This window comes from Bos indicus, chromosome 8 (assembly GCF_029378745.1).
Source record: "Bos indicus isolate NIAB-ARS_2022 breed Sahiwal x Tharparkar chromosome 8, NIAB-ARS_B.indTharparkar_mat_pri_1.0, whole genome shotgun sequence".
Taxonomy (NCBI): domain Eukaryota; kingdom Metazoa; phylum Chordata; class Mammalia; order Artiodactyla; family Bovidae; genus Bos; species Bos indicus.
Window position 1 is genome coordinate 56,647,408 of NC_091767.1, and position 21,561 is coordinate 56,668,968.

General features: G+C 37.2%; 1 long non-coding RNA gene across 3 annotated transcripts in view; it reads right to left on the reverse strand.

Annotated features, from left to right (window-relative positions):
- Nucleotides 1-21,368, reverse strand: part of LOC139184556 (uncharacterized) — a 59,838-nt gene extending 38,470 nt beyond the window's left edge. Inside the window, exons 1-2 of one of the 3 annotated variants that reach the window (XR_011568086.1) lie at nt 21,131-21,368; nt 1,182-1,249 (exon numbers count right to left, since the gene is read on the reverse strand). This is a non-coding gene — a long non-coding RNA (uncharacterized lncRNA). The remainder of the gene's footprint in view (nt 1-1,181; nt 1,250-21,130) is intronic. The other 2 variants (XR_011568087.1, XR_011568088.1) reach the window with 2 other exon arrangements.
- Between the last annotated feature and the right edge of the window lie 193 nt (nt 21,369-21,561).

Consider the following 21,561-nt stretch of genomic DNA (forward strand, 5'->3'; position numbering starts at 1 on the left):
AAAAAAAAAGGTTATGAAAAGGTAGATGGACAGAAGTGGGGCAGAGACGGGGGAGAAAAAGCTTTAGAGGTCATTCTGATTGGCTTTTATATAAAGAGCAGACCCCAACATATTTTGTGATTTTAAACATTATAGGTCAGATTGGTATGTACTTAATTTATTATGCCCATTCTTACCAAAGAGGATGGCTTTCTTTTGAATAGATTTAACAGTCTTTATGCTAGTACAAGGAGCAAAAAGAAGTCCCCAGTGAGCTAGCCATCTGCCTCCAGTCATCAAAGCAAACAATAAATAAGCTTTTTTTATGTACAAAAAAATTGATTTGTTATTGAATATGGAAAAAAATGTAATAGGTAACAGGCAAGCATATCTTGCCTGTTTTGAACATTCACCGTGATCTGAGTTCTCTGCATTTCCTCTCACAGGCTATATAAGTTGGCAAAGTATGTCTCAAGACCACTGCTATCCATCTAGCAATTGATGGAGAGGCTCTGTGTCTATTCTGTCCAATATGGTAGCCACAGCTACATGTGGTTATTGAGCATTTGACATGTGGCTAGAGTGACTGAAAAACTAAAACTTTTTTGTTTAATTTTAATTAATTTACATTTTAAAAGCCATATGTGGCTAATGGACACCATATTGAAAAATTCAGTTCTAGGATTAACTAAGCAAAGAGACTTTTCTTCCTTCTGATAAAAAGTAAAGGCATTTTATACTAGCTATTATTATGGCCAACTTTTCACATTGAGAATTTGTTTGAAAGACTCGTCCCTGTTGTATTATTAAAGGTTAATAGCACTAAGGCTTTTTTCCAAAGGCCACTGTCAGTTCTTTCTTAAAGCAAGTTCATAAATGTTTCCCATCTATAAAATATGGACTTACAAGAAAACTTGATACTCGTATGATAAACAAATAAACAACCATGAAGATCTGTAACCAAGCTTCTCAAGTCATAACAAATCTACTAATACTAAGGATATTCGAGAATTTGTTTTAAATTTACTGGCAACAATTCTCTCAATTCAATTTAACACAGACTTATTGTTTCTGGAACATATGGTGTGTTCAAGGAGAAGCCCAAAACCATGTGAAATTGCCTTTGTACACACAAATACTACACTGTCCAGATTCTAATTAATTCACATTTTAGAAATTATGAGATACTTCTTACAACTTACAAATAAATTTTGCAATGTCTGTGGTTGTCAGTCTGCTTTTCCAGTCTGTTTTATCGATGGAGAAGAGGCTATAGAGAGAGATGAGATAAAGGATGTAACAGGGACAAGACGTGAGTTCACCATTCCCTGATAAATTTGCCACCCAGACACGCATTTAGACTCCACTTCCCAGCCACCCTTGAAGTTTTATGGGACTTTGTGAATAATTCATAAATTGAGTTCCAGTGGAATATGGGTGGAAATTATATATGCCATGTCCAGACCTGATATTAATGTACTTTTTGCATAATTCACTTAACTTGTGTCATTGCAGAAAATAGGCAAAGCTCTGAGGCTTTGGAAGATGGCCACTGTATGACAGGAGCTAGCCTCAATCCCTCAGTGACACAGTGGAACAGAGCTCTCTCTCCCAAGTAAGACTACTTAGATTTAGACTATGATTGAAAGAATATTTGTTTGCTCGATGTGACTGAGATTTGGAGGATGCATTTTGCAAACTAATACTAATACAAGATGACATCTTGGAGAAGGAGAAGTCAGGCCAAGAAGAACTTTTCAGAGTGTGAACTTCATGTTACTTGCTCTGTCCCTTAACTTTGCTGTTAAAAACCTAACTTCTAATAGTTTTACCAAGAGTTGTTCATATTCAGGGAGAAAAACTTTCTTTTAAGTAAACAAGATGCAAGTGTATTGGAGTGCAAGGTCAATTTATATATACATATATATGTGTATATATATATATTTTTTAATATATATATTTAAAATAAAACATAGTACTACCATGCAGATTAAAGTGTAAGCTAAAACATTTTTTCCATGTAGTTAAATCCAAAGGGCAAGCCAACTACAGGTCTCAGTGGGATAGGCCCTCACATTATCATCTTCATTGACATAAAAAATGACCATGATTTTGTTCCTGAGATTCTGAGACTTTTTCACAGGCTCTTCCTACTGTCCTCCTTTTGGATACTTTTATCCTTAGTAGTTCAGTCCTTCCAGCTTCTCTCCTGCCTGGGTGCTGTTTCTCAGCCCATGCCATTCAAATTGATTATTCAGCTGGATGGCCTGCTTGGCTTGTTATCTTGCCGTCTCCACAATATCCTGTTAACTTCTTTCTATACACTGGCCTGTAGGCCTGTCCTTCATTGATCCGAACTCCTGGGACGTCAAAATCTCAGCTCAAAACCTCTCTCTGTAACTCCTGTTCATCTGGGGTGAGGGTGCAGTTTCAAGTAAATAATAATCACAATTTTGCTGATAAAGTTTTATGTTTGTGTCCCCCCAAAATTTATATGTTGAAGCCCTACCCTTCAGTGTGATGGTATTTGGAAATAGGACCTTTGGGGATTTGTTGAGGTTATAATGGTGAGGTCCTCAGGGAGAAGACCCCAGAAAGCTTGCTCTTTCTTTCCCAACACATGCACAGAGAATTCTTGTGAACACGCAGCAAGATGGAGACAATTTACAAACCAAAAGAATCCTCAAAATGAAACCTTACCTTATCAGCACCTTGATCTTGGACTCCTCAGCCACCGGAATTGTGAGAAATAATTTGTTATTTTAAGCCACCCAGTCTATGATATTTTGCTATGGCAGCCTGAGCAGAATAACACAGCAGGTGATCAAAGGAAGGAAAGATTTTTCTGTCATCTTACATAAGATAAATGTGGACCACATGCCAACCAGGATGGAGAAGTTTTACTGGCCAGTATAGCCCATTTAATAATCCAGTGGACACATTACATTTGTTTTTTTAATTCTCCCCTTTTCTTGACTTCCTCCTTCCTATTAATGCTGTTTAACTTTTTACAAGTTTTGATACACCTCATTAAATTTCAGCTTGTCTAATATAATCTTCTTATTTTACTATAACTGAGGTAAGAAACTGATTAGAACCGAAAACACTTCAGTTGTTTTTGTTTCTAAGTATTGTTGATAGACCTGTTCTCATGTCTATATATCGATTAGGAGAGCCTGTGATATATACTAATATATACAGTAAGTCTCCTACATATGAATGAGCTCCATTTCAAAAGCATGTTCATAAGTCCAATTTGCTTTTAAGTCCAACTAAGTTAACCTAGGTGCCCAACTAACACAATTGGCTATATAGTACTGTACTGTAACAGGCTTAGGATACTTTCTACACAAATAATGCATCAAAAACTAATCAAAAATAAACATTTACTCTTACAGTACATACCGTGAAAAGTACAGTACAGCAGCTGGCACACAGAGGAATGTTCACATCTTTGAAAGTTCACAACTTGAAGGTTTGTATGTAGGGGACTTACTGTATTTCAATTCGGAAGTATCCTTGTAAAGTCATAAAAGGGACCTTAGTTTGAGTTCTCAAAGCCACATTTTGTAGTCAACAAATAAGGTGATACACCTGGATATACAAGATAGGTAAACCAAACATACCCAAGGATAATGTTCCAGCCCCATTCTGAGAAACACTGCATTATATTAACCAGTGAAGTGATTTGGAAAAATGTAGAGGGGAACCATTTGTTATTCTGATATGCAGTGGTACCAAAATGTGTTATGATCATGAAAGAGCAGTTTGTTGGAATAAAAACTAAATTTAAAGATCAAACATTTAAAGTCTGGAAAGACTAACTAGTTAAAAAATTTAAACCTTATTTCTGTGTATCGAATGATAATGCCCAGTGAACAGATGGAGGCAGGAAACTTTAGGTCTGTGCCCACATCTATGGAAAAGCAGTATAATGCAGGAGGCCCGGAGTCAAGCTATCTTTTAAAGGATATTGGCATATTGGTAGCTTGAATCACACATTATACTTCCAATTTAGTGACATTTTTACATCTACTGAATAAATTATTGTAAAGTACCTTGTATTACTTTGATAATTAAATTATTATGGAATACGTATTTAGACAACATTTTATCATTTTAAAGCTTCCTTTTTTAATATTATCAAAATGCTAAAAAAGCCTGCAAAATCCCAGTCAACTAAATATAGAAAGGAGACAGAAATAAACTTCATGAATTTTAAGTTAAAGAAATGTCAAAATATAAACCCCAAAGTAAATGCTCCCATAAGGATAGTTTTGTCATCTCTGGAATCATTTGCTTTATTTATTCAAGTGATGAATATAAAGTTGAAGGAAAGCACTCAGGCCAGTTAATGTTTCCCAGCCCCAATGTGTACAGAAAAAGCATAAAATCTATGGGGTTTCCAAGTAGTGGTTAGCTATGCTGCTCTTGAGACGGTTTGCCCTTTCTCCATCCTTGCCTTTTTGTCTCACGGGAATGTTAATCCCTGCAGGTTGTTATCAAAGGCCCTATTAATGCTAGATTCCACCTGGATTCAGTCAGTGGGTGCCACCAGGGGGAGACCGGAGGGCAGAAGCATGAAAGGCCGTATTCTATCGGTCTCATACCCTTTGCACCAGGCAGCCTCTGGATATAGGCTGTGTGTCCTCCATAGTCTATTTCCCACATGACAGAGCCTATCTTGATTCCATTTTCTTCCTGGAGTTCTTGAACCCAAGGTAGCCTAGATAACTTGGCTCTTCTCTTTAGCTTTCCAATAAGAAGTGACACTGGCTTCTTGTTTGTTTAACTTCTGGGTTTTCTCACTACCAGCTTCCCTTGTGACTCAGCTGGTTAAGAATCCACCTGCAATGTGGGAGACCTGGGTTCGATCCCTGGTTTGGGAAGCTCCCCTGGAGAAGGGAAGGGCTATGCACTCCAGTATTCTGGCCTGGAGAATTCTATGGACTATATAGTCCATGGGGTCACAAAGAGTTGGACACGACTGAGTGAACTTTCACTTACACTTTCTCACTACCATCCCTTATATAGCTCCCAGCCCTTTGATCACTTAGCTAGATTAACTTCATGTTGTTTTAAATACTTGCAGAGACTGATCTGACCTTGACTGATGCATTAACTGTATTTCCTTGAAGATGCAGAAGTTTTCTATGCTTGTTAGCTTCCCTGTAGAGACATATGTAAAAACATACAGGGGATATAAGAGGAAGAAGAGTAAAACACCAAATATTTCTTTAGGGCTAAAGAACTCACTCGATTCAATAAACAGAATGCCTAGATTATATGTGGGTAATAAATATACTATAACTCACTAGAAAATGGATAGGTCCACCCTAAATTTAGTTCAAGACTTGATGAACTTAAATGGACTTTATTATAATATTTTGTACCCCAAACTATCTTGTGTTGACTAGATAGTTTGGGTAATTGCTGGTCTAAATTTTGAAGGGAAGGAATCTCTATAAAATGTTCCCTTTTTAAAATGGCAGAGGCTGAATGGGGTTCAGTGAGTCACTTCATTCCTAAATCTATCACTACCCAAACAAGTTCAGCCAATGGGAAAAAAATACAATAAAATAATGGACTGATAACCAGTATCTGATGCAATACAACAGATGAGGAGGTTTTGTAGTATCTTAGTATCTTTATTTTACCCTTATCATAATTTCTTTAGGTGTGACTATGGAATCATCAAATTGAAAATTGACTAAACAGATAGTCTCTATCTATAATACTCTAATGTAAACGATCTGATAAGACCCAAGCAAAACATTTCATCTGTGAACCTCCAGTATTGTTACTCTTAGCATCTTCTTTAGTAACTAATATCAAGAAAAGCCTCAAGCATGTTTCCCCTAGTTTTTACTGTTGTTAATTCCACCTGTTTGCTTATTACCTACAATACAGTTGATATAAATATGTATTTTTCTTTTTTTGAAAATAAAATTTTTTCACCGCCGCGCACACCAACACGTTGCCGGTCACCGACAGCGCGGCCAGAGCCAGCTCCAGCGCCACGTACACCGCGTCCTGCGCCTCCAGCGGCATCGCCGCCCGGCCCGCCTCGGGCTCGCCCCACCTGGCTTCCCGGAGCGCCCGGCCCGCGCTCGCCCCTCCGCGTCTGAGCCCGGGGCTCCGTATTTTTCTTTAAGTAGTGTGGATTATTTTGCTACACAGAAACCTATTTATTCCTATTATTAACATTGGTTCGCATCTGAAAGTCTTCAACAATGGCTGTTTATAAGCTGAAACATAAAACATCATCAACAATGGAGCAACAGGAACTCTCATTCATTGCTGGTGGGAGTGGAAAATGGGACAGCCACTTCTGAAGAATGTTTGGCAGTTTCTTACAAACCTAAACATACCTTTAGTATACAATCTAGTAACTGAGCTCCTTGATGATGTTCAAATAATTTGAAAACTTACTTCTATGTCAAATGAAAGACGCCAATCTGAAAATACATATGAGTGCAACTATGTAATATTCTGGAAAAATAAAATTTATGGAGTCAGAGAAAAGCTCATGGCTGCTAAGAGATCTTGGGACAGATGGAAGAATAGATGAAACACAGAGGATTTTTATGGCTGTGAAAATACTTTGCATGATACCACAATGATTGGAAGCATGTTTTATTATACCCTTAGGCAAATTCGTAGAATGTACAGCACAAAGAGTAAACTCTAATGTAGACTATGGACTTGGGGCAGTCTATGCCTGTTTAATGATTATAACAAATACACTACTCTTGAGATGAGATGTAAACTGGCTGCCTTATTTATTCACCAAAAACCCACCAGTCTCTTTACAATGCTCACAGATGTCAAAATTGAGTCATGTCGTCAGGAATTAAAACATCCTTACTTGCGAGTCTTCCAACTTTATTTAGTAGCCTCTCACAGCTATATATAATATTCACATTTTGATGATTTGTAGGGATAGCACAGAAAGTCTGTATCTGTAGAGGTTTATGGTAACTAGGATCTGGATTTGTGTTCAGACAAGCAGAGGTGCTGGTTGTGATCAAACACAGTTTATAATCCCAAATCTATGGCTCAAAGCAATTTTCACCTTTTGTTCTTCATCATGTAAACTCTCTATGTTATTCATCACTATTTAAAACTGAATGTAGTCATAACTAATATCAAAATGGTGTCTGATACACAGTAGATGTTAAGTAAATCTTTTCTAGATTGATGACTTGCATAAATCTGCCATATTTCTTCTTGCACAACTTTCCTCATTTTTTTTCTTGCATGAGTTTCCTTTCAATGTGTTATGCAGAATAATTATCTATGTTAGTCATTCTTAACAATCCAGTATCTTCCTTCAATAAACATAAATGCCAGAGGGCTAGCATATGCTGTAGAAATAAAGTCTCTTCAGTAAGTGGTGCTGAGAAAACTGGATAGCTCCATGTTAAAGAATGAAATTAGAACATCCTCTAACACCATACAAAAATAAACTCAATATGGATTAGAGACCTAAATGCATGAGCAGATTATATAAAACTCCTAGAGTAAAATATAAGCAGAATACTCTTTGACCCAAATCACAACAATATCTTTTTCAATCTGTCTCCTAGAGTAATGGAAATAAAAACAAACAAATGGGACCTAATTAAACTTAAAAGCTTTTGCATAGCAAAGGAAACTATAAACAAAGGAAAAGAAAATCTACAGAATGGGAGAAAGTATTTGCAAACAAAGTGACCAACAAGGGATTAATCTCCAAAGTATACAAACAACTCATGCAGTTCTATGTCATAAAACAACCAAGCAAAAAAATGAGAAGAGACCTAAATAGATGTTTTTCTTTCTCCAAAGAAAACATAGAAATGGCCAAAAGGCACAGGAACAGATGCTCAACACTGCTAAGTATTAGAGAAATGCTTCCCTGGTGGCTCAGATGGTAAAGAAGCTGCCTGCAATACAGGAGACCAGGGTTCAATCCTTAGGTCAGGAAGATCCCCTAGAGAAGGGAATAGCAACCCACTCCAGTATTTTTGCCTAGAGAATCCCATGGCCAGAGGAACCTGATGGGCTATACAGTCCGTGGGGTCACAAAGAGTTGGACACAACTGAGCGACTAACGCACAGAGAAATGCAAATCAAAACTACAATGAGGTATCACCTCACACCAGTCAGAATGGCCATTATCAAAAAGTCCACAAACAATAAATGCTGGAGAGGATGTAGAGAAAAGGGAGGTCTTCTACACTGTTGCTAAGAATGTAAGTTGGTACAGCCACTACGGAGATCAGTATAGAGGGTCCTCAAAAACTAAAAATAGAACTACCATATGACCCAGCAATCCTACTCCTGGGCATATATCCAAAGAAAACCATAATTCAAAAAGATGCATGCACCCCAGTGTTCACTGAACCACTATTTACAATAGCCAAGACATGGAAACAAGCTAAATGTCCACCAATTAATGAATGGATAAAGATGTGGTACGTATGTATGTATACATACACATATATGTATACACACATATACAAACAATGGAATACTCAGCCATAAAAAAGAATGGAATAATGCCATTTGTAACAACATGATGAAGCTAGAGATTACCATACTAAATGAAGTAAGCCAAATAAAGATAAATATCATATGATATCACTTATATGTGGAATCTAAAACACAGAAAAAGATTCAAATGAAATTATATCTGATAGAGAAAGAGACCCACAGACATGTAAAACAAACATATGGTTACCAAAGGGGAAAGGGAATGGGAGGATGGATAAATTAGGAGATTGAGATGAATATATGTATGTTGCTGCTGCTGCTACTGCTGCTAAGTCACTTCAGTCGTATCCGATTCTGTGCGACCCCATAGACCCACCAGGCTCCTCCGTCCCTGGGGTTCTCTAGGCAAGAACACTGGAGTAGGTTGCCATTTCCTTCTCCAATGCATGAAACTGAAAAGTGAAAGTGAAGTCGCACAGTCGTGTCCGACTCTTAGCGACCCCATGGACTGCAGCCTACCAGGTTCCTCTGTCCATGGGATTTTCCAGGCAAGAGTACTGGAGCGGGGTGCCATTGCCTTCTCTGATATGTATGTTACTGTATATAAAATAGATAACCAACAAAATCTACTGTATAGCACAAGGAACGCTACACAATATGTTGTAATAATCTATAAGGGAAGACAATCTGAAGAATATATATATATATATATATAAAACACACATACACACACACACACATATCTGAATTGATCTGCTTTATACCTGAAACTAACATAATATTATAAATCAACTCTACTTCAATAAATAAAAATTTAAAATAAAAAAATTTAAAATAAAAAAAATTTAAAATAAAGAAATAAGTACAAAAATGCTCTTCTTGAATTTTTTTGAATTCTTGAAAGTTCAAAATATCATAACCACAAAATAAATAAAATCAATGCAATTTTAAAGGATAATTTTAATTTGAATTTAAAGGTATAAATTATGTATTTTATTTATTGACTATAGTTTTGTTTACAATACCAATTAATTTATTATAATTTAAGATAGAAATTAATTTTCCTCCTTTGTTCACATTATATCCATGTAAGCATTGACTTTGCTTATTTGTCACAAGAATTCCTTCCCTAGGTTGTACATAACATAGAGGAAGTTGGCCATGTAAACCAAATATGCTTTATTTTAGAAACAGGAGTTAAGTAACATGAGCCCCTGCTCATGTTATATAGGATAACCACATATCCTATGTATTATAGATCACTGAATATATTAATACGTTGGATACTCCTTCAATTTTGCATGACAGCCCTCCTCCCCAGCACACACACACACACACACACACACACACACACACACACATACACACATACATTCCACTGTGCCCCATCAGGGTCATGTCCTCTCTCCAGCAAACTGTGAAGCAAGGTCTTGGATGTGTACTAACTAACACGTACCGGTATCTTAAGTCTTGATTTAATTATGAAAATTTCATATACTTCTGGAGAAGGAAATGGTGACCCACTCCAGTACTCTTGCCTGGAAAATCCCATGGACGGAGGAGCCTGGTAGGCTTCAGTCCATGGGATCGCTAAGAGTCGGACACAACTGAACAACTTCCCTTTCACTTTTCAGTTTCATGCATTGGAGAAGGAAATGGCAACCTACTCCAGTGTTCTTGCCTAGAGAATCCCAGGGACAGGGGAGCCTGGTGGGCTGCCGTCTATGGGGTCACACAGAGTCAGACATGACTGATGCAACTTAGCAGCAGCAGCAGCATATACTTCATTTCTGGTGATTGCTTCAACTTCCTATAATAACATGTAGATAAAGGTTCACAAACAAGAAACATAGGAAATGCCTTTTCTGATTTGATTAGAAAGAAACATATGTCACTTCTACCTTGTGTTTGTTTTATTTTGCTTTCCAGAATTTTTAATCAGTTATTTTAAAAACCTGAGGTTTTGAAAGAGACATTTCTGACTTCAGTTGACTTTAGAGTTAATATCAAAATCTTGGAAGATGGCACTTTCTAAATTATCTGCATGATTGCAAACAGAGCCTTTAAGTTGGATACAATCAGAGTCAATTCTAACATAGTTCATCTTTGACAAGTCTTGTTGACCAAATACAAGTTTTAAAATGATAAGTTCTGGATGAATGCTTCAGCTTGAAGATTCCAGAAATGGTCTAGCATGAACTTAAACTCTTAAGAGAGTAATACAAAAACACAGATAATTTGAGAATTTTTTAAACAAAACTAGTCTCAGCATGAAGAAGTTGGAAAAAAAAAAAGGATAGCATACTGCTGGCTTGATGATGGTACTGAGGAAGAAAACAAGAACAAGGAGAAAATATATGAAAAGAGTTGGCAGAAATGTTCACCTCACAGACTGATCTCTAATAGGGGTAGAAGATCCAATTCTCTTGAGGAGAAATTTAACTATCCTAATAAACATGGTCAGTTATCTGAGAATGAAGAAGCCACCCCTAATGACAAACATTTACGTCAGGAAACCAATGTCAGACAAGTGGCAAACTACAGCACAAAAATAGACTGCACCCAGCAGCTACAGGTATCTAGAAACCACTTCTGCTCTTTTCATTTCTTCTTCTAATTTAAAACAATTTGCCAGTTGTAGAGTATATTTTAAGAATATGTACTCATATTTTTACTGATTCAATATATTTCATCGAGCACCTGTTATGTGCCCTGTAACTGTTCTACTCAGGGGAAAAAAAAAAAATCCTGCAAAGATAGAATTTGAGAGATTTTAAGTACACATGTATTTCTTTATGGATGTATCAGTGAATATATGTATATAATATGTCTGTGTGTGTATATGTATGCCCACAAGGATAATGGTGGTTTTCTTGCTCAATCATGTCTGACTCTTGGCACCCCATGGACTGTAGTCCAGCAGGCTCCTCTGTCCATGAGATTTCCCAGGTAAGAATACTGGAGTGGGTTACAATTTCTTCTCCAGGGGAATCTTCCCAACCCAGGAATTGAATCCGGGTCTCTTGCATTGCAGGTGGATTCTTTACCGACTGAGCTACCAGGGAAGCTCCATATAAAGAAAAACAGGATTGTCTGAAGAGAAGATTTGCTATTTAAAAGAAGCAAATGTGCTTGGAGCTGCTGAGAAACCTTGACACTGGGATAACAAGGAAAAGGTGGCTGAAGGAAAGAGAAATAGAAGATTTAGGTAGAAAAGGCTGAGTCTATGTAAAGTCTTGGAGGTGTAAAGTCTTGGAGGCCACGTGTTTGCTCTGAAACCCTCAGAGAAACTCAGCAGAGGAGAGACATGCTCAGAGTGCTCTTGAGGCAATCACTCTGGCTGCTGTGTTGAGGATCCATGGAAGGCCATGGGAGCAGAAAACAGCAGGGAGAGCAATTAAGAGGCCAATAAGAAGACATTCTATAGAGCTTTCCTTGCTTTCCTGGTGGCTCAGACAGTAAAGAATCCACCTGTGATGCAGGAGACCCAGGTTTGATTCCTGGGTTGAGAAGACCCCCTGGAGGAGGGCATGGCAACCCACTCCAATATTCTTGCCTGGAGAATCCCCATGGGCAGAGGAGCCTGGACAGCTACAGTTCATGGGGTTGCAAAGAGTCAGACACAACTGAGCAACATTTCCTTTCTGAAATCAGTTTGTAGAATCATTTTTAAGAAACGAAAATGCACACTTGGATGCTGCTGAATAGACAGGAATGGAGATAGGCAAATCACAAAGTCACACAGATTCATCTGAAGTGGTATGGAGTTTTAGAGAAAAAAGTATTCAAGGAACAAGGGCAGACTGCGCAAGCTGAAAAGTTCAAAGGTCACTCAAGTTTATATTCACATCTTGAGCCTTTCAAGTAGATCAAAGGTGCTTGTCTCTGTGCGACTGATTCATGGGGCTGCCAGATGACCACATATGGTGGGGTGGCCTCTGTTTTATGAGCCTGCCCTACCTGCTGTTCTCCTTAGGGGTTCTGAGTTCCTATTTACTCTCCTGTCTTACTTACCCTGGCTACTCAAAGAAGCATGGGGAGAAATGAAAATTCTGACTTGGAATTTGCAGGGGATTGCTACAAATATTGAGATTAACAATGTCCTTTTGCTTCATTCACCAGAGATTATACAACAGTTTCCAAAAGAAAATGGTTCCAAGATCATTGTGGGATCTCAAGAAACCCTAGATTTGAAACACCTTGGTCTGCTGCCCAGCCAAGCATCACGGTTAGTCTTCAGCCCATGGAAATCTCAGTCTTAGGTTCTAGAAGGGCAGACTGGACATAATTTTGTAAAATCTTTGACTTATTACTGATAGTGTATTTATCTGTGTTTGAATTTTGAAAAGATTAGGAAAAATAAGGAAAGAAGTCCAGAGTGGAGAGGAAGAATTGAAGTCAGGCAACATTTATAGGACTCCTACCACAGCATTTATACATAGTGTTGAAGTGCAAAGCTGCTTTTACTTACCTTATCTAATGAAATTAGTTCACACACCATTTTAGTACCCTAAACAAAATTTATATTACTAGAAATAAATATTAAAATATCTTTGATATCCCTTTAGTACTTTATTTCTTTTCAAAATTATGTCAGTCTTTGCAAGTTTTTCATTAAGTGAACTGTGTTTTGGCAATGGCACCCCACTCCTGTACTCTTGCCTGGAAAATCCCATGGACGGAGGAGCCTGGTAGGCTGCAGTCCATGGGGTCGTGAAGAGTCGGACACGACTGAGCGACTTCACTTTCACTTTTCACTTTCGTGCATTGGAGAAGGAAATGGCAACCCACTCCAGTATTCCTGCCTGGAGAATCCCAGGGACGGTGGAGCCTGGTGGGCTGCCGTCTATGGGGTCGCATAGAGTTGGACACGACTGAAGCGACTTAGCAGCAGCAATCATGAACTTGAAAATCTAAAAATAAACAGGAATGATTTCTCCCCATATCATAAATTTGTAAAATCATTGACTTATTACTGATACTGTATTTATTCACACATTTTTAATAAAAAATTTATGTCAACACTTTCAACTACAATGTTTTTGTAGCATTTTGAGAATCAAGCCTTCCATCTTAGCATTTTATCTAAGTGAATCTGACATGCTAAGTACCTGCTGCCTGTATAGTATTGCAGCAAATAGTTAAGTAAGTCTCTGGGTACTTTTTGCTTATTATGAATCTTAATGTACTTTGATTTAATTTCCTAAGCATTGTTCAAACTTATTCTTTCTTTCACTTCCTAATGCTACTGCAGAGGGAGAAGTCTCCTCCCTAAGTCATTTAAGATCATAGAAATTATTAGACTCGTATCATGTGAATTCAGCCATTCCCAATTATGGCCAACCTACTGAAAACCTAATAAATGCCCAAGGACTCGTCACATGACCTCACAGCACTGATTTTGAGGAAAGAGCACACAGAGGCACTTGCAATATCAATTTAGTCCAAAGAAAATAGGGTGTAGTAAAGAACAGGATTGAAAACACATTCCATGTCTCAATAATACCCTGATAGTTTCTTGGCTTCTCACGATTAGAAGTGCTCATGATAAACAGATACTGAGAAATAAAATCAAGGACATAAAGAATAAGTGTCAGAATAACAAGATAAATTTTAAAACATAAAGATCAAGGTGATTAGAAGGAGTGATAGAAATAGAAGACAGAGTAGAGCCAAGTGAGTAAATGAGATGTAAAAGTATGCTAAGATATAACAGAAGGAAATGAACACTGTGTCCCAGAAAAATCTAGTACAGAATAGTCAACACTGAATACAGTTTTGATGAAGTTACCAGACTTCAAAGATGACAATAACTCCTTTGAACATCAAATAATTTTTTAAGGTCCTAAAACAGGGAAACAGAGGATGAGATGGTTGGATGGCATCACCAACTCAATGGACATGAGTTTGAGTAAGCTCCAGGAATTGGTGATGGACAGGGAAGCCTGGCATGCTGTAGTCCATGGGGTCTCAAAGAGTCAGACAAGACTGAGTGACTGAGCTGAACTTAAAACATGGAGAGTGGAATTAAAAAAGAAAAATCTGAGTGATCTCAGACTTTTCCAAGGCAATACTTAAGGGTAGAATATTGTTTAAAAAAAAAGCCTACAAACTGTTGTAATAAAAAAATAGTGTGACCCAGTAGTCTTAAAATGAACCAAATTCCTTTTCTTCATGTATAAAGGCAAGGGACATATCAAGATTCAGGAAATATGGAATTTATGAATGTTTCACAAGAAGAATTACTATTCACAAAATCTCAATAATTAAGAGATAAATCAAAATAAAGAGCTCAGAAACAATAAAGCCCTAGTACAAAAGAACCGAAGCCAAATACCAGCTGTAATTACAAAAGAAAATACAACTCTATAAATCTTAAAATATAGAGGAACACACAACAAGCCTAGCAATGATTGGAAAGTGCTAAGTATGATGAAAATGCTGGGAGAATAATAAATGCACTTACTTTTTTGTCTCCATTAAGAAACAAATGTTTGGGGATAAAAATATGCATAAAAATCTATCCTCTAAAAACAAGAATAAGACTGATTTTCTAGGGCTTATGCTACACAGTATCAAAACCAAAAATGACCATTTATTAGATCATAAATAAACCTCATCAAATTTTTAGAAGTTAATGCCAACTTTTAATGTCTACTCTATCTAGTTTTTTTGGACAATGGTTAAAAAAACTAACAATAACAAAAACTAGATATAAGCACACAAAAGAAATACAACAATCTTGATATTCCATAATTTTGTTATATCACTAGAGTCAAAGAAAAAATAAAACTTAAAAATGCAGAATATCTAGAAATTAGAAGCAATGAAAACATGTCAGAACTATGAGATACAGCAGTACTTACAGAAAAAATTTATAAGTACACAAGACAGAATCAAAATAAATTAAATCAAATTAAGAAGTTAGGAATTGAATTTAGGAAATACAACTTAGAAAAGGAAATAATAGAATTTAATAAAGATAAAAGCAAACTAATGCATTTGGATGAATTCCCTTTCCTCTTGGGGAGAGGGGTATCAGTCTTTTAAGTTTTTAATGCCTTTAACTGATTAGATAAGGACTACCTACATTATACAATCTAGTTTATCCAAAGTCTACTGATTTAAATGTTAATCTCATCTTAAAAATACTTTCCAAAAATGAATAGTTTTTAATCAAAATTATAGCTTATGACCTGGCCTTATTATATTTTTTAATTGAAATATGGAAATTGTATGTAGAAGAGAAAAAGATGCTGAAGTAAATCCTTTTTAAAACTGGGAATGGATGTGCCTCTTCTTCTGCCAGGCTGTTAATATGAAGGTGTCAGTCTAGGGAGTAGTTGAGCCAGGTGAGCTGATATACAAGGCGTAGATTTTTGTGTCCTACCATTATGCTCATATGCATCATAAGCGTCAAATTCCTCCAGTGGTTTCCCTACTTCTAGTACTTGCTCATGTGCCACAGAGGTGTTCCTGCTCCGTGTTCATATTTGGAAGTTTTGTACAACTTGGCAACAGACGAGTCTCTTTCCATGTTCTTATCTAGGGGTTGGCAAACTTTTCCTGTAAAGACAGTAAACAGTTTGGCTGTTTAGACTACTATATGATCTCTATCTCATATTCTTTGTGGTTTTATTTTATAAACCTTTAAAAATGTACAATCTATTCTTAGCTAGCAGGCCTTGCAAAATGGGCTGCTTGGTAGAACTGGCCAAAAGGCCATAGTTAGCCAGTCTCTTCTCTCATTCCTCTCACTCCTTGCGCATGAAGAGAATTGTTAATGGCTAGAATCACAGGGAGGGGTGGGCTGCCGTCTCTGGGGTCGCACAGAGTCGGACACGACTGAAGCGACTTAGCAGCAGCAGCAGTCAGGGCTAGACTCACCATAGCAGCTGGGTAGACCTCTCTGTTTTCTGTTCTAGTTTTAATTTGAGGCAAGTCCTTGGAGGTGGAGCTTCCTCAGTGACCTTGCCTCTTGATTGTCAAGGCAATCAAAGTCACCCTTGTATCTCTGAAAAAGTCTAACTCCTTCCCTTAGCACTGGAAGCAATCTGCTTTGTATTGTTGCAGTAATTATTGATGCAAGAGGTGTTCTTGCCTCTCCTTCAGAAGCAGGCCTTTACTGGAAACAATAGATCTTAGTTTGATTCTGGTGCAAGCAGTAGGGTTTACTAGCCCTCCCTCAGATGCAGAGAATCCCTCCTCCATAATGGCCCTCAGACAACAGGGTTTCCTACTTCTTTCCCAGAAGTCTTTTACTTCTTATGAGATGAAGGTCCTGGGAAGATGCGTCTACCCCAATGAAAGACAGTCACTTTCTGTGTGTGGGAGCCACTGAGCAGGTTCTCACCCATCCCCAGCTCCGCCTCTAGTATTTCTCAACAGTACTCAGTGGGGGCCTTTGAAGTAAAGCTGAGCAAAATGTGTGTTTGGAGCTCTCAGGTACTCTAAACAGATACACTCACCCACACTTGGCCCTTAAAATTTCATTATCTTCGCTGATTTCTTCTCACCCACCTCTGTGGAGCCATCTCTACTCACTCTGTTCTTCTAAAGGTGAAACTGCATATTCCCTATGTGTCTCAGAAGAACTTGTCCTTCTTTAGAATTCAGTTCCCTTTACTGTGTTATGACCTTAGGTTTCTGCTAAGAAAAAGCTTTTCAAAAGAAGTTACTATTGTAAAGCAATTATCTTCCAGTTAAAAAAAAGTAAAACACACAAACGCAGTTACTGTTTCTTAGATTGTCTGGCTCTCTCTCACTGTTAGGCAAGGAGTGGCTAACTGTATGGCTTTCTACATTCAAAGCAGAAGCATTTATAAAGCTTCCCTCCCATGGGAGGAATGACTCAATAAATATTTAGTGATGGATTCATAATTTAAGAACTCACAGAATGTAAGCTGCGTTCCTTTACAAGACTATTTTATAATATCTTAAAATTGTTTTGCTGTCTTATGGAGCTTATGCACATGTGGAGTATGGATTTCTGCATATCTGTCATACCACATATCCTCAAAGAATAACAAATAACTAAATGTTAGCAGTAAAAAATATCAATTCTATTTATGACTGATCAGTTTCTGGGGGAAAGAAGAGGACCTGTTAAATTTGTTTAATGGCAGTGAAAATGTTTTTTGTTCTTTTTCCACATTGATCGGAATGAGGACTTTGTTGAATAATCCAGGATTTTACTTAATACTTATTATTTTGTATTATTATTATACATTCCCTTTACCAGCATTCATTTATGTTCTATCATATGCATTGCTAAATACTCTGAAGTAAGAGTTGAAAAACTATAATTTGAGGGCCAAATCTAATACTCAACTTGTTTTTGTACAACTCACAAGCTAAACATGTTTTGTACATTTTTAAATGGTTGTTTAAATGGTTGTTTTAAATGAGACAGAGACCATGTGAGGCCCCCAAGCCCTAAAATGTTTACCATCAGGCCCTTTACAAAAAAATGTCTTCTGTCATTTGTGTCTATAGGACACTAAACTGGGTGATGTGTTGTCCCCTGTCCTCAAGGCCCTTGCTCTCTGGTAAGCAATTCAGCCATACATATGAACAAGTGAAATGTGAATTAGAAAGTCATGTGCTATGTGAAAGATACCAAATCTTATTCTATAAAGAATACAGAGGAGAGAGTGACTAATTCCAGGCAGGAGCATCCAGGAAGCCTCTTTGGTGGAAATAGCATTTTAATAGGACAGTAAAATATGGATAGAATTAATATATGCAGGGACCTAAATGAATCAAATTCAGTGGATACCCCGGGTTCAGAAACAAGAAGGCTGACTTCACAACTTATGAACTGGAAAATCATGTGATCCATTTATTTTTTTATCCTCAGTCATTAGCCCTGTGCCAATAAGATTCATTTTCAAATGAGATTTATTTTAATGTTAAAAGATTTTGACTTGTTACAGAAACAACCCACTTTCCATTAATCTATATTTTTTCCTCAGAAAACCTATAAATATAGTTTCTTTACTTATTAGTTACTCTCTAAAATAGTACTAATGACATGGAACTGAGTAATCATTTGTAAATTGGAGCCTGCGTATTTCCTGGCATTACACTCTCAGGCAACTCAGTGAATCAGCATAGTGTATGTACTTAGAACATTAATTGCACTGCAGAGTTAGGATGCAGACTTTTTTTTTTGTTTTGGTTTTACTGCTGTGTTGTTAAAATCTTTGAGAGATTTATAGCACACGCACACACACAAGAATCAGCAGAATGTGTATTCCATGTCAGCCAATCTTTTTTTTTTTTTTTTTCTTTTCACTAAAGCCCAAAGAACAGCATGCTTTAACTATGCTGGGACTAAATAGGAAATCTAGTACTTTTGTGATAATTAGAAACCCAGCATGACACTTACATAACCAATTGGGAATGCTTCTGTGACAAGAGCAGGCTTTCCTAATGTCACTGGCCCTCAAGACTGATTTTTGTCTGTCCAAATAAGTTGCAACATGGAAATTTAAAAATAATTCTCACTGGCAGTCTATTTAGGCTTTCTCTTTATTTTATAGATTAGTGTAATAACCTAAAATCCATTCCTCTGCTTTCTGGCCTTTGGTTACACACACTCACCCCATCATTGGCTCTTCCTGCCATGATTGCATTCAATAAAATGAAGATGTGTAGTGTAGTGCTTTATGTAATGAAGACGGCTTTCATGAATTTAAAGACTCCCGCCATATATATCCATGTCTGTTTCCTTGGTTGTTAAAGACCTCTGTCTCTATTTTGAGGGGGCTTAAGCATTACCCAAACTCTAAAAAAGAGAGGTGTATCAATAGGGGCAGATTAAGCAGCTCAGCAAAATTTCAGAGTAGGTAAACTGCTTTCTGCTTGATGATCCATCAATATGCCAGCTTCTGTGAATGAGAACTGCACAGCCCACAGGGTAGAAACCACTGACTTCCTCCAAGGGCCATGGATGAGCTATAGAAATTGGCAGACCATATTGATGGCTTCTTGAAATTGAATTTTGACAAGTTTCCTAATGCTGGTCCTGAAACTCTCCACGTGATTCTCCATGGGCTGAGCTTATCCCAAATTTAGCTTCTTCCCATTCTCCTATAGCCCTTTCACCACCAGGCTCCATGATCTTCTGAGATCTTTCTCTTTTCCTAATTCTACTGACACGGACCTAACACTTAACTTCCCTCAAAGTCCTGATTGGAAGGTCAAGTAAATGAACACAGAGGCATTTTAAAAGCCACTATGAGAAACAAAACAAAATGAACAAATAAAAAAAACTTGTATTTCTGGAGGCAATGTGGACTATCTGCCACTAACAAACGAGCAACTGGGAAAGTTACAAACAAGCAATTGGGAAATATAATAACAAGCAGAAAGTATTTTAATCTCTGATCTGGATAGATTCATATTAACACAGTTACATTTAGCTATGATTTCCACTATGCTGCTGCTGCTAAGTCGCTTCAGTCATGTCTGACTCTGTGCAACCCCATAGACGGCAGCCCAACAGGCTCTCCGGTCCCTGGGATTCTCCAGGCAAGAACACTGGAGTGGGCTGCCATTTCCTTCTCCAATGCATGAAAGTGAAAAGTGAAAGTGAAGTCGCTCAGTCGTGCCCAACTCTTTGCAACCCCATGGACTACAGCCTACCAGGCTTCTCCATCCATGGGATTTTCCAGGCAAGAGTACTGGAGTGGGGTGCCATCGCCTTCTCCGATGATTTCCACTATAGTTAGTACCATAATATCATAAAATAACCCCCAAAGTTAGTTTTTATTATTATAGTATCATTTTGGATTATCTTTTAAAGGTAGTAATTTTAAATTGTATTTTGAATTGAATGAATGTAGTACTAGCTTAAATAGAAAGCTCTAATCAGAAGCTTTAAAGCTGTGAATTTATACATGATTATTTTAAAAAACTGAAAAATCTGAAGGCATTGACAATTGTCATGGGCATGTTTTTTCACAGATTCACAATAAGTATGCCATTCTAAAAAAATCATAATAGTACCCTGGTAAATGGTAAGCACCAGCAAAATGAAATATATTTTAATATTTATTTAAAATATGAGATTTTTACTATAGAGGAATAACAAACCTAAAACCTAGAAAACTTTGACATGAGAAGGTCTGATCGATATCCCTTTCATAGTATAATTTAAATCCCAGCCAACACAATTTTGAGAATAATCACTAGAAATTTTTCTAGATAAAAAATAGAAGACTTTGTGAGGAGCAATTCAATAAAAATACATATAGACAAAATACCTTTCAAAGTTAACCTCAAGGTCATTTTCAAAAATACTTTAAAAGATGAAGCTCATGTAACTAGAGAATATTTGATACACCTCATGTTGTAGGCATGGCTACATCTATTTTGGATCAAAAAGAGGCAGTCGAGCTGAAAAAAGGTGCCCGTATCGAACCTGGGGGGTGGAAACCTGTATCAAGGACATCACTCGACGTGAATGACCCAGCAGCCACTGCATCATTTACCAGGAACACTCTCCTTAAACAGTATGCCTCCTGATTTCCTTTGTGTGTTCAATGGGGTGGTCAACACGGAAAGTTTTAGTTAAAAAAAAAAAAAAAACAACAACAACAACAAAAAAAACAGGCCACTGATTTGAGTATCATTTAAAAAAAAATAGGAAAGGACTTTGAAAACTTACCATATAGATGAACTACAGCTTAATCTGGAAAATTGCAGCCCAGATGTGCAACGAGAGGACTGGTGCTTTCTGATCCTGGCTTCAGTGATGATTTTCCTCACGGGAAAGGGAAATGAAGACATCCAGTGAAGGGTCAACCTTCAGATCAGATGAATTAGTCCTTTTTTGTTCTCAATGATAAAAGATGTTTAACAAAATTGGCTTATCTAGAAGATACTTTTTTCAAGGCTAAATAGTTCAATCAATAACTATAAGAAGACACTCTCAAGGTCGTTGCTGCACATGACAAGATCATTACAATTAAAATGAATGTTGAGAGGTGAAATGGGAGAATTGCTGTAGGGATGATGAGGTATCTGAGCACTTTAGCTCAATTAAAAGTAATGATGTTCACGATGTCTTTGTTACAGTTAAGAACAACATTGTCATTT